A 10,928-nucleotide genomic window follows, 5' to 3' on the forward strand; every position below is an offset into this window, starting at 1 on the left:
CCCCTGCAGGTGCTGCTGGCCGAATCCCTGCTGCCAGTGCTTGGGTCCCTGCAGGAGGAGGCTGGAAAAATCCTGTCTCCTGGATCAGGACTTCAGGGTGATGCTTTCCCTGAAGATGCCTTGTGCAGTGGCTGTGGAAATGAGCTGAGTCTTGGCGTGAGCAGGGAGGGGGTGAAATTTACAGCTGTGCCCTGGTTTTGCTGGTGACTCATGAGGTAGGATTGGATCAAGTGAATTCCGCAAAGATTTACAGCAAGTAAACCTTTTCACGTGCAGGGCTTATTGCATTGGCCTGTTGTGTGCAAGACAGGTTCTGCACGTACTGCCATTGGCCAAGCAGCCAGTGTGAAACCCTCTCCTGTGACAGAGTTTTCTCCCTGACAGGGGTTCATCCCCCTTTAGCCCTGCAGTGAGGTGGTACTGGGACCACAAGCACTTTGCATCCCTCTCCCAGCACTGTGGCCTCCTCTCAGCCTTTCCAATGAGGCCAAGAGCTTGGGGACCAACTGCCCAGCTCTCAGCCATGCCAGTGTCCCACTTTAGCACAGACCCATGGATGAAACAAGCTGTGGGATCCAGAAGAAAAACTGACTGAGAACATGTAGGAAATACTTCCCTTCTAAAATTTCAAAATGTAATTAATGTCAGTAATGACCGTTACGAGCCTGAGTGGGGCAAGGAGAGGACTCAGATTGTCTGCCAGCCACAGCCTTTGCAGTAATGCCTGATTCGGCAGCCTGACGTGGTACCGGGTCCTTGCTGCCACCAACATCCCTGCCACTCTGTCTCCAGCATCCCGGCCATACCGCCTGCATCCTTGTTCCATCCCTCCCCTCAGCCTTTCCCTTTAGCCCCTCTCAGCCCATCCTGTCAATCTACCGCAGCCCGAGCCCCCGCTCCTCCCCGGGCAGCAGCAGCCCAGCCCGAGCCCCGGTGCTGCCCTTCCTCCCGCCCTTCCTCCTCCCCGCGGCGTGGTGCCATCCCCACCTAGTGCCGGCCCGGCGCACCGGCCGCGGGCGGCCTTGGGGCTCCCCGGACTCCCCGGGCTCCGGGGACCGTGGCATCTCCTCCACGCCCCCGGCTGCACCCGGACAACCGTGGCACGGCCCTGCGGGGAATTTCCGTGCCCTGGCCCTGAGGGATGCTCGGGGGTAAAGGAAAGGTGGGAGGAAATGAGCTGATGCAGCCTTTGCACTGCTCCAGAAGACGGGGGCAGGCAGGGACCACCACAGATCCCACATCTGCTGAGGCTGTTGGCCTCTTCATGCCCCATCCTGCGGCCCGGGAAAACGGGATTCCCCCCTTTCCAGGACGGGTAACCCAGATGAGAAGGAGGGAAAGGGCCACATCCAGTCCCCAATCACCGAGCTTGTCCCATCACCAGGGCTGGACCCCTTTGGGTATCACTTTGGGGATGCTCCTGCACATCACAGGTTTGGAGTTCTTAGTGGCATTTCCCAAGGACACATCCCCATGGACCCCACATGTCTCAGTGCCTGGGGAGCATCACCTCCCTCACCCCCCTCCAGACCCTGTAAGCACCAGTTGTAGGTGTCTAGGGCAGAGTAAGAAGCCAGGAAATGCCTTGAGCAGTGCCCCCCTGTATCAGGTCTGTTCTTGTCTCCCTCCAGCCTATCAGAGACTCCCAGAGCCACAATGTCTTTAAATTTTTCTTCCCCTCCTTCACCCTGTTGCACCTCAGATCCACATACAGCTTCTTACCTGCCCTGTCCCTGTGTCCAAGGGCTATTCTCTCTGCCCAGATGCTGTCCAAGCTAGCCAGGGCATCCAGAGGTATCTTCTCACCTGGAACAAAGAGGTGAGCAGTAATCCTCTGCTCAACCACACCAGCATCCCTGGGCTTGCAACGTCCTTCATCCACTATAATTTTGGTTGGATGGACCCTCTACAAGTTGCTGCACCCAGTCCTTGGAAGGAAGTGGCTCTTTGCACTGACATTTTCTGAAATTCTGCTCTTTTTTTGTGCTTTCGTACCTTTTGTCTGGCATCACCCTCCCTGGCTGTTGCATAGGCACTTTCCTCAGCTCACTTGGGTGCTGTGGCCTTGCTGTCCCAGCCCCACAGGAGATATCAAGGTCCCCTGGAGTTTCCCCATGTCTCAGGGGTATTCAGAGGCAGGATGCTCTGCAGGAGGATGCTCCTGCTTGCCCATGGGGTACTATGGAAAGCTGGGGATATGCTCAGAAATTTCTGAAGACCACAGGAAAGCATGGGAAAGACAGACCACAGGTTGGAGAGGAGGCAGGAAGAAAGGAAGATTAAGGGGTGATGTGGCCTCCTTCGTATTTCCTGATGAAACAAGGAAGAAGCCCAACACTGCCCCTATTTTTTCTCAGAAAACCCCTTGCAGCTCAGCCCTGAAAGTGGGATTCAGCAGCTTGGTGCAACTCAAACGTTTCCTCTGCTGCTTTAAAGAAAACGTTGGAACAGAGTGAGCTTAAAGCCTGCTGAAGAGGCCCATTTATCTGGGAACTGAAAGAAAATATTGGGATAATATTTGGAAAAGCCTGTGAATGGGCATGGCCCAGCATGTGCTGGGCAGCAGCAACCTGTGAGCTGCGGGGGGAGAAGCCACCCTCTGCGTGTGGTTAATTTTCCCCTTTTCCCTCATTTCCTTCCCATTTCCTTCCCAGCTCTGAAAGGTTTTGCCGTGCCTAGATAGGTCCTTGAGATGTGTTTCCCCCAGGAGAGTTGTAGTGCTGGAAGAAAAAGAGATTTTTCATGAGCAGGATGGGCACAAACCCTGCCCAGTCTGAGTATCCGGGGGGGCTGATGGAGAGGTGTTTCTTTCCCCTGGATAACAACTGAGGCTGATCTGCAGGACACACTTAATCAGATATCACTAAAACCAGGGTTGATTCCTGACTAATTGGTCAATAATAACCATTTAATTGGCAAAGCTGCAGTGACACTCCAGCCCTCCCTTCCCAGAGCCATTAGCAGCATCTATTTTAACATTTGGAGCCTGGCTGGGATTCAGTAAATGGGTTTTTGTGGGTTTTTTCACATTTAAAAACATTAACGTGTGTTCAGAATTCAGTTGGACATCTCATTTGGCTTTGAAGCATAATTATGCTTGATGAGGACTAATAAGCAGCTTTCAAATCGAGACCAGGTTAGCATCTCTCCTGCTGTCTCCTGCGGGGAAGCCGATATTCTCCAACAGCTGATTTTTATGGGATTAATCCAGATATGTCCAGGGCTCCATAGAACCCTGCTTTGTCTTTGACTGTTTTGTTTTGGTTTTTTTTTTTTAGATAGTCTTTTTCCACTTAGGATGAGTTTTTATTGTTGTGGAGTTTTGTTCCGTGTGGGATTTCCACCTGCTGTGGGTCTCAGGGGGCTTTTGCAGGATGCAAAGTGTGATTTGCTGAAAACAGGCTTTTTTACCTCCCAGACTCATTAGGAAAGAAATAAACATTGGAGGGTTTGGTTTTTTCAGTGTGACAAAGGAAAACTCTAAATTCTCAGCCCCAAACTGATCCCAAGTCTTGAGACCTTGGTGTTGGCTCGAAGCCTGGCTGCAGGCTGAAGCAGATGTTGCCAGTCCCTGGCACAGATGATCATTGATGGGCGATGGCTGATGGTTGGATTGATGTCGAGGTCGGCCCTGCTCCAGCACCAGCGCCTGCCCTAAGGTGGAGCTGCTTCTCTTTCAGCATCGTGGCCGCCCAGAAAACATTGGATCCAGTCTGGTCACCCAAATACTGCCTGCCTGCAGCTTCTGAGCAGAGCTCAGAAAAAAGAAAACCTATCCATACTGTGGGTTTGTGTTTGTTTTCCAAGCTCCCCCGTTGAAATTCCATGTCAAAGGTAAGCTCGCTTGGAGATTTGGCAAGTCTTGCTATGCTGCCGAAACCTCCAGAAATGCCCTTGGTGAGCCCGAAGCATGCTCTGCCACTGGGATGAGGAGTGAGTCCCGGTCCCAGCTTGCCAGGGGATGAGGGGACACAAACATGGCACACCCCCTTCTCCACCAAAAACTGTCCCTTCCCAAGGGCAGCCCTCCTGTCCTTTACCAGCAGAGCCCCTCCACAGTCCCACAGGACTGCTCTCACCCATCACTCCCACAGCTGTCTCTCTGGCAAACCCCAAAGCTGCTGCTCTAAACCCCCCAGATTCCCAGCTGAGTCAAAATACTCCCAAAATCTAAAAGTGGCAAAGGAGAAAACCCCTCCTGTCCTATTCTGTCACAGCTCTGGGGGCTGCTAGGGGGGTTAAGGACACCAGCCAAAAGCTATAGGGGAAAAACCTTTAGTTGTGAGCACTTGGTGCTTGGGCAGCTCTCCTACCTTTTTTTCTAAGACATTTTGCAGCAATTAAAGAGCTGCAGGTAAATGCCAAACCCCAAATCCTGGCAAAGGTGCCAGCTGCTCTGCAGTCAGGACAGACCCAGCCACTGACTCTGGGCTGACCATGTTCCAGCCCTAAATAGCTGCTTTTTAGGGACAGGTGGGTCACAGCAAACTTTATTTTTCTGGAAACAGCAAGCACATTGTGCAGGGCAGGCTTTCCAAGGATGCTCCCCACACCCTTTTCAGGAAATACCATGCATCTCTCCTTTGTGCCATGCCAATTTTTTTTTTTAATTGGCATAAAAGATAGCCTCGGCAAGGACACACCATGTTTTCCCTGGGCTGTCGGATTTTATTTTGAAATCGCTGCTGGTTTGATCTTCGCATCTCTCCACCCCCAGGCTCATCTCTCTCCTCTCGTGTTTCTGCTCCTGGTGCTTGCTCCAGTGCAGTGGGATTTGCTGGGAAGTGAAAATGTGGGGAGGGGGGGCTCATTCTGTGCCAGTCACAGCTGGGTCCTTGGTACATCACCCTACCTGGGGGTGAATAGAAGAGCTGCCACAGAGAGCAGACAGCAGCTGTCGCTTCCTGGTGTCCCCCTGCCCCTTCTAGGAGTCCAGCTTTTGATCCCAAGTCCAGCCCTGGAGCCATCATCCAAACACCAACAGCCATCTTTCCTTTGGGGGAACTTGAAATAGCTTCCCCCTGCGTGGTGACAACACATCCCCCACGTGGCACCAGTGTAACCGGCTTTTCCAAGACCTGCTCTTCCAGGGGTGGGGTTGGGTTGGCTCGGTTTATTACCAGCACCCTCTTGACTCCAGTGTTTCTCCCTGGTACGTTGCTCTCAGATGAAGTGGGATAGTGGCAACAACCAGGAGAGGAGGAAGAAGGATTCCTACTTCACATGTGGGATGGGTGCCACCAGGACACATCCGTGCAGTTCCAGTCCCAGCACCCTCTCCGGGTAAGGCATCTGCCCATTCTACCACCCCTGACATGGGCATTTCCTTCGTTGCCCTAATTTCCAAAATAACAATAAACCCCAAACCTATTCAGGATGAATGAAAAGGCTTGGGTTTGCTCCTTTTTAGTTCAAGACCAGCACACAGGCAATTATCTTTGATTGATTTTCCCACCCTATGGATGTGTATACTGGGCCCAGCAGTCCCCAGAGTGCCCTTCGGCCACCAAGCTTCAATTGTTTCGAAACTTTGGAGTCCACCTTTTGGATATTTTTTCAGGCCTGAGTCCATAATGGACCCTTTCTCTTTTCTTTTTTATTACTAACATTTTTACCAGGATGACATTTGGACTAGGCAGGGAAATCTTGCCTGCTACACCAGTACCTGACAATCAAGATTTAATCTTTCTGGAGAGGAAGAACGCATCAGATGTGAAAAAAAAAAAAATTCAGATATCTGTGAAATTGCAGAAAAGCCAAGCAGGAGGAGCCTGTGGGAAATCTCCAGCCCAGCCTGAAGCAGCACAGCAACTGCGCAAGCCCCAACCATCGCCGGACAGATGTTGGTCTAATTACAGCTAAAACCTCTGGTGCTGGGGATGCTCTGCTCCCTGTACCCCAAGTGTATCATTGCAGCCAGGCAGCCTCTCTAATCCCCAGTTTAAATCCCTTTGGCTGCTGCCTTCAGTGCTTGGAAGAGGTGCTGGATGGCAGAAAACCATTGGCACATCCTCCTTGGTCATCCCTGCGGTTCTGAGCTCTTCCATCCTAGCAGGAGCACTATTTCCCCTGTAATTTTCCCTGTTTCTCACTGAGAGCTGCCAGGGATCAGAGATTTATAAACTGTGTGTTTCAAGAATTTGGAAATTAATTTCTCTGTACCTGTGGTGTTGTGACCAGGGCTGGGCACCAACACAGAGCTGCTGCTTATCCCCACCTCCTTGGGCCTTGCTCCACCTCATCCCCTCCTTCCTCTCCATCACATTTGATGTCACCTCTTCAGACTGAAAGCTTAATCCAGATTTAGAAAGGGAAGGAAAAAGGCAGGGACAGGATTGTTTCAGTGAGCACAAATCTCCTGGGAATTTACCCAGGACTTTCCCAGCTGCAAAGCTGGTGGCTGCTGCATGGTGACAGCAGTGGTGGCATTGCCAGAGCCTGTGTGCTGCTGTGACACATCAGCTGTGGAAATGAAGCTCCACGGAAGCTCCAAGCCTTATTTTCCACTGGCAAGTTTCACTGGCAGCTCACTTGTGTGCAGGATTTTACCATTGATATCCCCAAAACCATCTGGCCACTAGTGAGTCTGGGGTTATTTTAACGCCTAAAAGGGCAAGCAGAGAAAAAAAAGAGATTGTTTGAGCTGAGTGAATATAAATGGAAGAATACTGATTTTTCCTGCAGATTTACAAGTCCCTGGAGTGGAGCAGGGACAGCGGCCGAGAGCCCGGTGCTTTGCCATCGCTGCTGTGGGCTGGAATGAGAGGGGGCAGCTGCTGGAGGATGCTGGAGTCATTGTGCTGCCGGACAGGTTTGAATGCTGGTGTTAATGGGCTGGTGTTAATGGGCACCCTGATGGCGAGAAGTCTGCACTGGAGCTGTGCAGGGGCTGGAGCTGGGGGGTTCTTCCACGTGGGCTGTCACCAGAGAGTAAAGAGTCAAGCTGCAGTAACTCCCCGGTGCAGACAAGATCCTGAACTACATCACTTTAATTATGCCAGCACAAATTTCATTCATTTGGTTAAGCCTTGGAGCTACAGAAAGAGCTATTTCCAGGTTTGCTAGTTTAATTATTGCATGCCCTGGATTACCCACCGTGCACAGCTGCATGGCTGGGGTTTGTCGGGCTCTCCGGCAGCTGCGCAGCCATCAGCACGGTGATGGTCCTCCTCACGCCTCTGCACATCCTAGCACACGGGCTGCTTGGGTCAGATAAATGGGTTTTAACCTGATTTGTACTGTAATCTCCATGTCGACAGGCTCTCATCACGCACAGGATAAAACCCCAGCTCCTGTGGCCGGGGCCCTGTGGGGTTTCACAGGGCAGCTCCTGCCAGCAAGGCCAGCCGATGACTACAAGCCAAGTGGCTTCCCTGTCCTGGCATTCCAGGGACACCTCTGGACCATGGATGTTTGCAAAATGGCTTTTGTTTGCTTAACTCCTTGCACTGGAACAGGCAGAGGCACAGCTCCCACCGTCTTGTCCCTCCTCCACAGGCAGGGACAGGGTGACAATCCTGCTGCCCAGGGCAGGCAGCTCAGTGCCAGCCCTGCCATCCCACCCCTGGAAAAAATAGCACCTTTTGGGTGCGTTATTTGTACTTTCCTTTTCTGAATGTGCCTTAAAAAGAAGGGCTTAGTTTTCAAAGAAGCAGCATTTAAATTACATTCTTCCCTGCTCGTCCAGCTCTTTGCTGTAATCTTATTGCTGTACGGAGCAACGAGCGTGCGTGGGACGTGGTGGGATTTTAACTGTAATTCATGGACAGATATAAAATGCCAGGGTTATTTCTTTGCAGCAGCTTCTGTTTAACCTCTCAGCTCACAAAATTTATTGTATTGTTGGTGGCTCGCTGTAATTCTCCAGGTTTTCAAATAATCCCAGGAAAAGGGTTAACTGAAGGCTCTGCCTTAGTCTACATCCACTGCAAAGCATGTGGGACCAAAGTTTGTCTTTCCTGACACCCCTGGTAAGTCCCTTGGGTTCATCTGGGAAAACTGCCACTCTGAATTTCAAAATTATGTCAGTGGGAAATGGGTCAGTTGCAGTGCAGGGACCAGGGAGCACCAAAACCTGGGTCCCAATGTTGCAGTTAGCATTTGGACAAGGCTCTCACCCAGCTCACATGGTGTTCCAGGCTGAGCTGGACATCACTGGACCCACAACAGGGCACAAGGTTTTATTGGTACGAGTAACTATTCCCCAGGCAGATACATCATGGTGAATGGCCTTGGGATGGAAGGTCTGTGACACAGCTTGTAGCTAGGTTTTGATGGCCATGATGATCATTGATGACCATTGCAGTGGGATGCAGAGCACTTCCAGACATGGATTCAGCCTGATTCTCCTGGGATTCATCCATTTTTTGTCACCTAACACAGACACAATGAGGTTTTGCACACACACCCCCATGAAGGCAACCCCTTTCCCATCTTCACTTATTTCTGAAAAGCTTCAGAAAGCTTCTCTCACTGCCATACCCTAAACCCTCCCTGCTGCTTCCAGAGCTCATTCACCTTTCTCTGCTCCCTGTGGAGATACTTTTCCCTTCCTTTGCATCCCCTGCTGACAGCAGCGGCCCCCTCAGACCTTCCCCAGAAGAGCAAGGTGGATGTTGTGAAACCAAAGGGTTTTCTTTCATCTATTCCCACCTCTCCTCTGGCTCTGCCTTGCTGCATCTCTCTGGACGTGCATCGCACACGTAGCACACCCAGCACCCGCCAGCCCTGCTCATCCATCTCACACACCTTAATCAATGGGAAACTTGAGGAAAAGCCCGTAAACCAGATGGGAAGTGAGGATTGGATTTGCTATGTGCTGGTACTAATGGAAACCATCCTTCACTGCATAATCAGGAGGAATGGCCACACACAACCCATCATTTCTGCCCAGGGTTTTCACAGGGCAGCCCTGTGAGGACATGTGCGGTGATGAGCCCTGGAGGCTCCAGTGTCCCTGCAGTGATAACCCACGGTGATTTCCATGAGCAACAGCTTATGGTGGGTGCAGAGTCACCAAACTCCCCATTGCCTGCAAAATGTGGCAGCAAATTGTCACATCCCTAATGCCAGCACAACACTGTTTGCACACAGAAACCCTCCAAATCCCCATTTTGCTGATATTTGTAATTTCACAGGACAAGCCTGCCTGTGGCACAGGGACTCACCTCCGTCTGGCCCCTCCATGTATTTGCTGCCTGCAAATGGGTCAAAGCCAGCCCAGCGCAGGAGCTGCCAGAGAATTTTGGCCCTGTCTGAGGCAGAACAGGCTCCCTATAAATTTCACTTGGATTAATCTCATGGCTGAGCTGGGAGTACTTCCCTCCAGCCTTCCTCAGGCTGTCACTAGCTCACCTGCCCTGTGGCAGGGCTGGTACAAATGGGTGGCACCAGACTGTGATTTTCCCCTCCAGCTCCAGTGGTGGGTTGTACTTATCACTCCTTGGACACCCCCTTCCCCTCCCACACCCAGCTGGGTTTTGCAAATCTGTTTGGGGCTCAGGAAAGTGTTTGTATTCAGAGGGATGGGGTGTGGGGCTTGTGCCCCAAATACCACTCAGTTTTGGTCAGGGTCTGGAAAACAGACGACATGCACTCTGGGAATCACAGCCACCCCTGAGACCATCCTGACTGGAGCCTGTAGATGCAGCTTCTCATTGCCAGGGCCCTGGGAGCCCTGGGCACATTTCTGAAGCTCAGATGTGATTCAGGTGAAGCTCTGGTGTGATGTGAGTGAATGCAATGCCACTGAAACATCCTTTCATTTCAGGCAGTCATCAGTTCCTTGCCAGCCTCGGCCCGCATTGACAGGGAGGGCTGTGGAACAGAGCATCCCTGGCCCACCCCTGAGCCCGGCCTTTGAATGCGCTACCACCTTCTCCAAACAAAGCCCAGTTTCTAATATCCCACGACGTCTCTGCTGTTCCCTGAATGGCATGTGTGGGAGGCAGAGTCAGCACTCCAGCCCGTCTGCCCCAGCCCATGGCTTATGGTGGTGCCCCTTGGGTGTCCATGGCCTGGTTTTTCCCCTGAGTCCTCTCCCAAAGCCCTCCCCCCCAGCCAGTTCCTTCTGGCCTTTCCCAAATCCGTAAGGAGCTGGCTGGGGTTCACCTGGGGGTGTAGGGGGGTGCCAGGGGTATGGGGGGCAGGCGGTGCTGGGGGTGAAGGGGAGATGCCCAGGGAATGTGGGGGCAGTGCTGGAGGGATGCAGGGGGAAGGTTGAGGGGGATGTGCTTGTGGGGGTGGTACAGAGGGATGGGGGTGAGGGAGATGCCTAGGGGGATGCAGGGGCTACGTGGGGAGTAGAACCAGGGAATGCATGATGAGCTGGCTGAGGGAATGCAGGGGGAATGTGGGGAGTCTCTCCACGGGGTTCAGGAAGTACCTGGAGAGCAGATTTGGGAGGATGCATGGAGTGCTGGCCAGGGGGAATGCCCGAGAGTTGCAGAGGCACAAAGGAAGATGCAGGGAAGTGCAGGGGGAAACCTGGAGAGCAGTGCTGGGGCACGTAGGGGGATGTGGGGGCGATGCGGGGGCTCTCTCTGAAGGGTGCCATGGGTTACCTGACGAGCAGAGCTGGGATGATGCATGGGGGCTGTCTAGGGGGAATGCAGGGGAGGTACCCCGAGGAAGCGGGGGTACAAAGGACGATGAAGTGGGGTGCAGGAGGAAACCCGCTGGGCAGTGCTGGGGCATGCAGAGGGATGCGGGCGGATGGCACCGCGGCACGCGGGGGGAATGCAGGGGTCTGTTCGGGGACCAGCGCTTGGACGCGTAGGGGGGATGCCGAGGGGCACAGGGAGTTGTCCGGAGATACGCGGGGAAGGGACACAGAGCCCTGCACAGAGAGGTCCGGGCAGCTGCCCGGCGGCGGGCAGAGGGGCTGCAGAGGTGTGCGGGGGGGTTTCCGGGGCGCAGCGCCGGGCACG

At 52.9% G+C, this 10,928-nt stretch overlaps 1 long non-coding RNA gene across 1 annotated transcript in view; it reads left to right on the forward strand.

Annotated features, from left to right (window-relative positions):
- Positions 1-7,784, forward strand: part of LOC108447207 — a 17,520-nt gene extending 9,736 nt beyond the window's left edge. The window contains exons 3-6 of the long non-coding RNA XR_001862627.1: positions 3,681-3,834; positions 5,168-5,283; positions 6,685-6,811; positions 7,260-7,784. This is a non-coding gene — a long non-coding RNA (uncharacterized LOC108447207). The remainder of the gene's footprint in view (positions 1-3,680; positions 3,835-5,167; positions 5,284-6,684; positions 6,812-7,259) is intronic.
- Positions 7,785-10,928: the final 3,144 nt, after the last annotated feature.

This window comes from Corvus brachyrhynchos, unplaced genomic scaffold (assembly GCF_000691975.1).
Source record: "Corvus brachyrhynchos isolate BGI_N302 unplaced genomic scaffold, ASM69197v1 scaffold200, whole genome shotgun sequence".
Classification (NCBI taxonomy): domain Eukaryota; kingdom Metazoa; phylum Chordata; class Aves; order Passeriformes; family Corvidae; genus Corvus; species Corvus brachyrhynchos.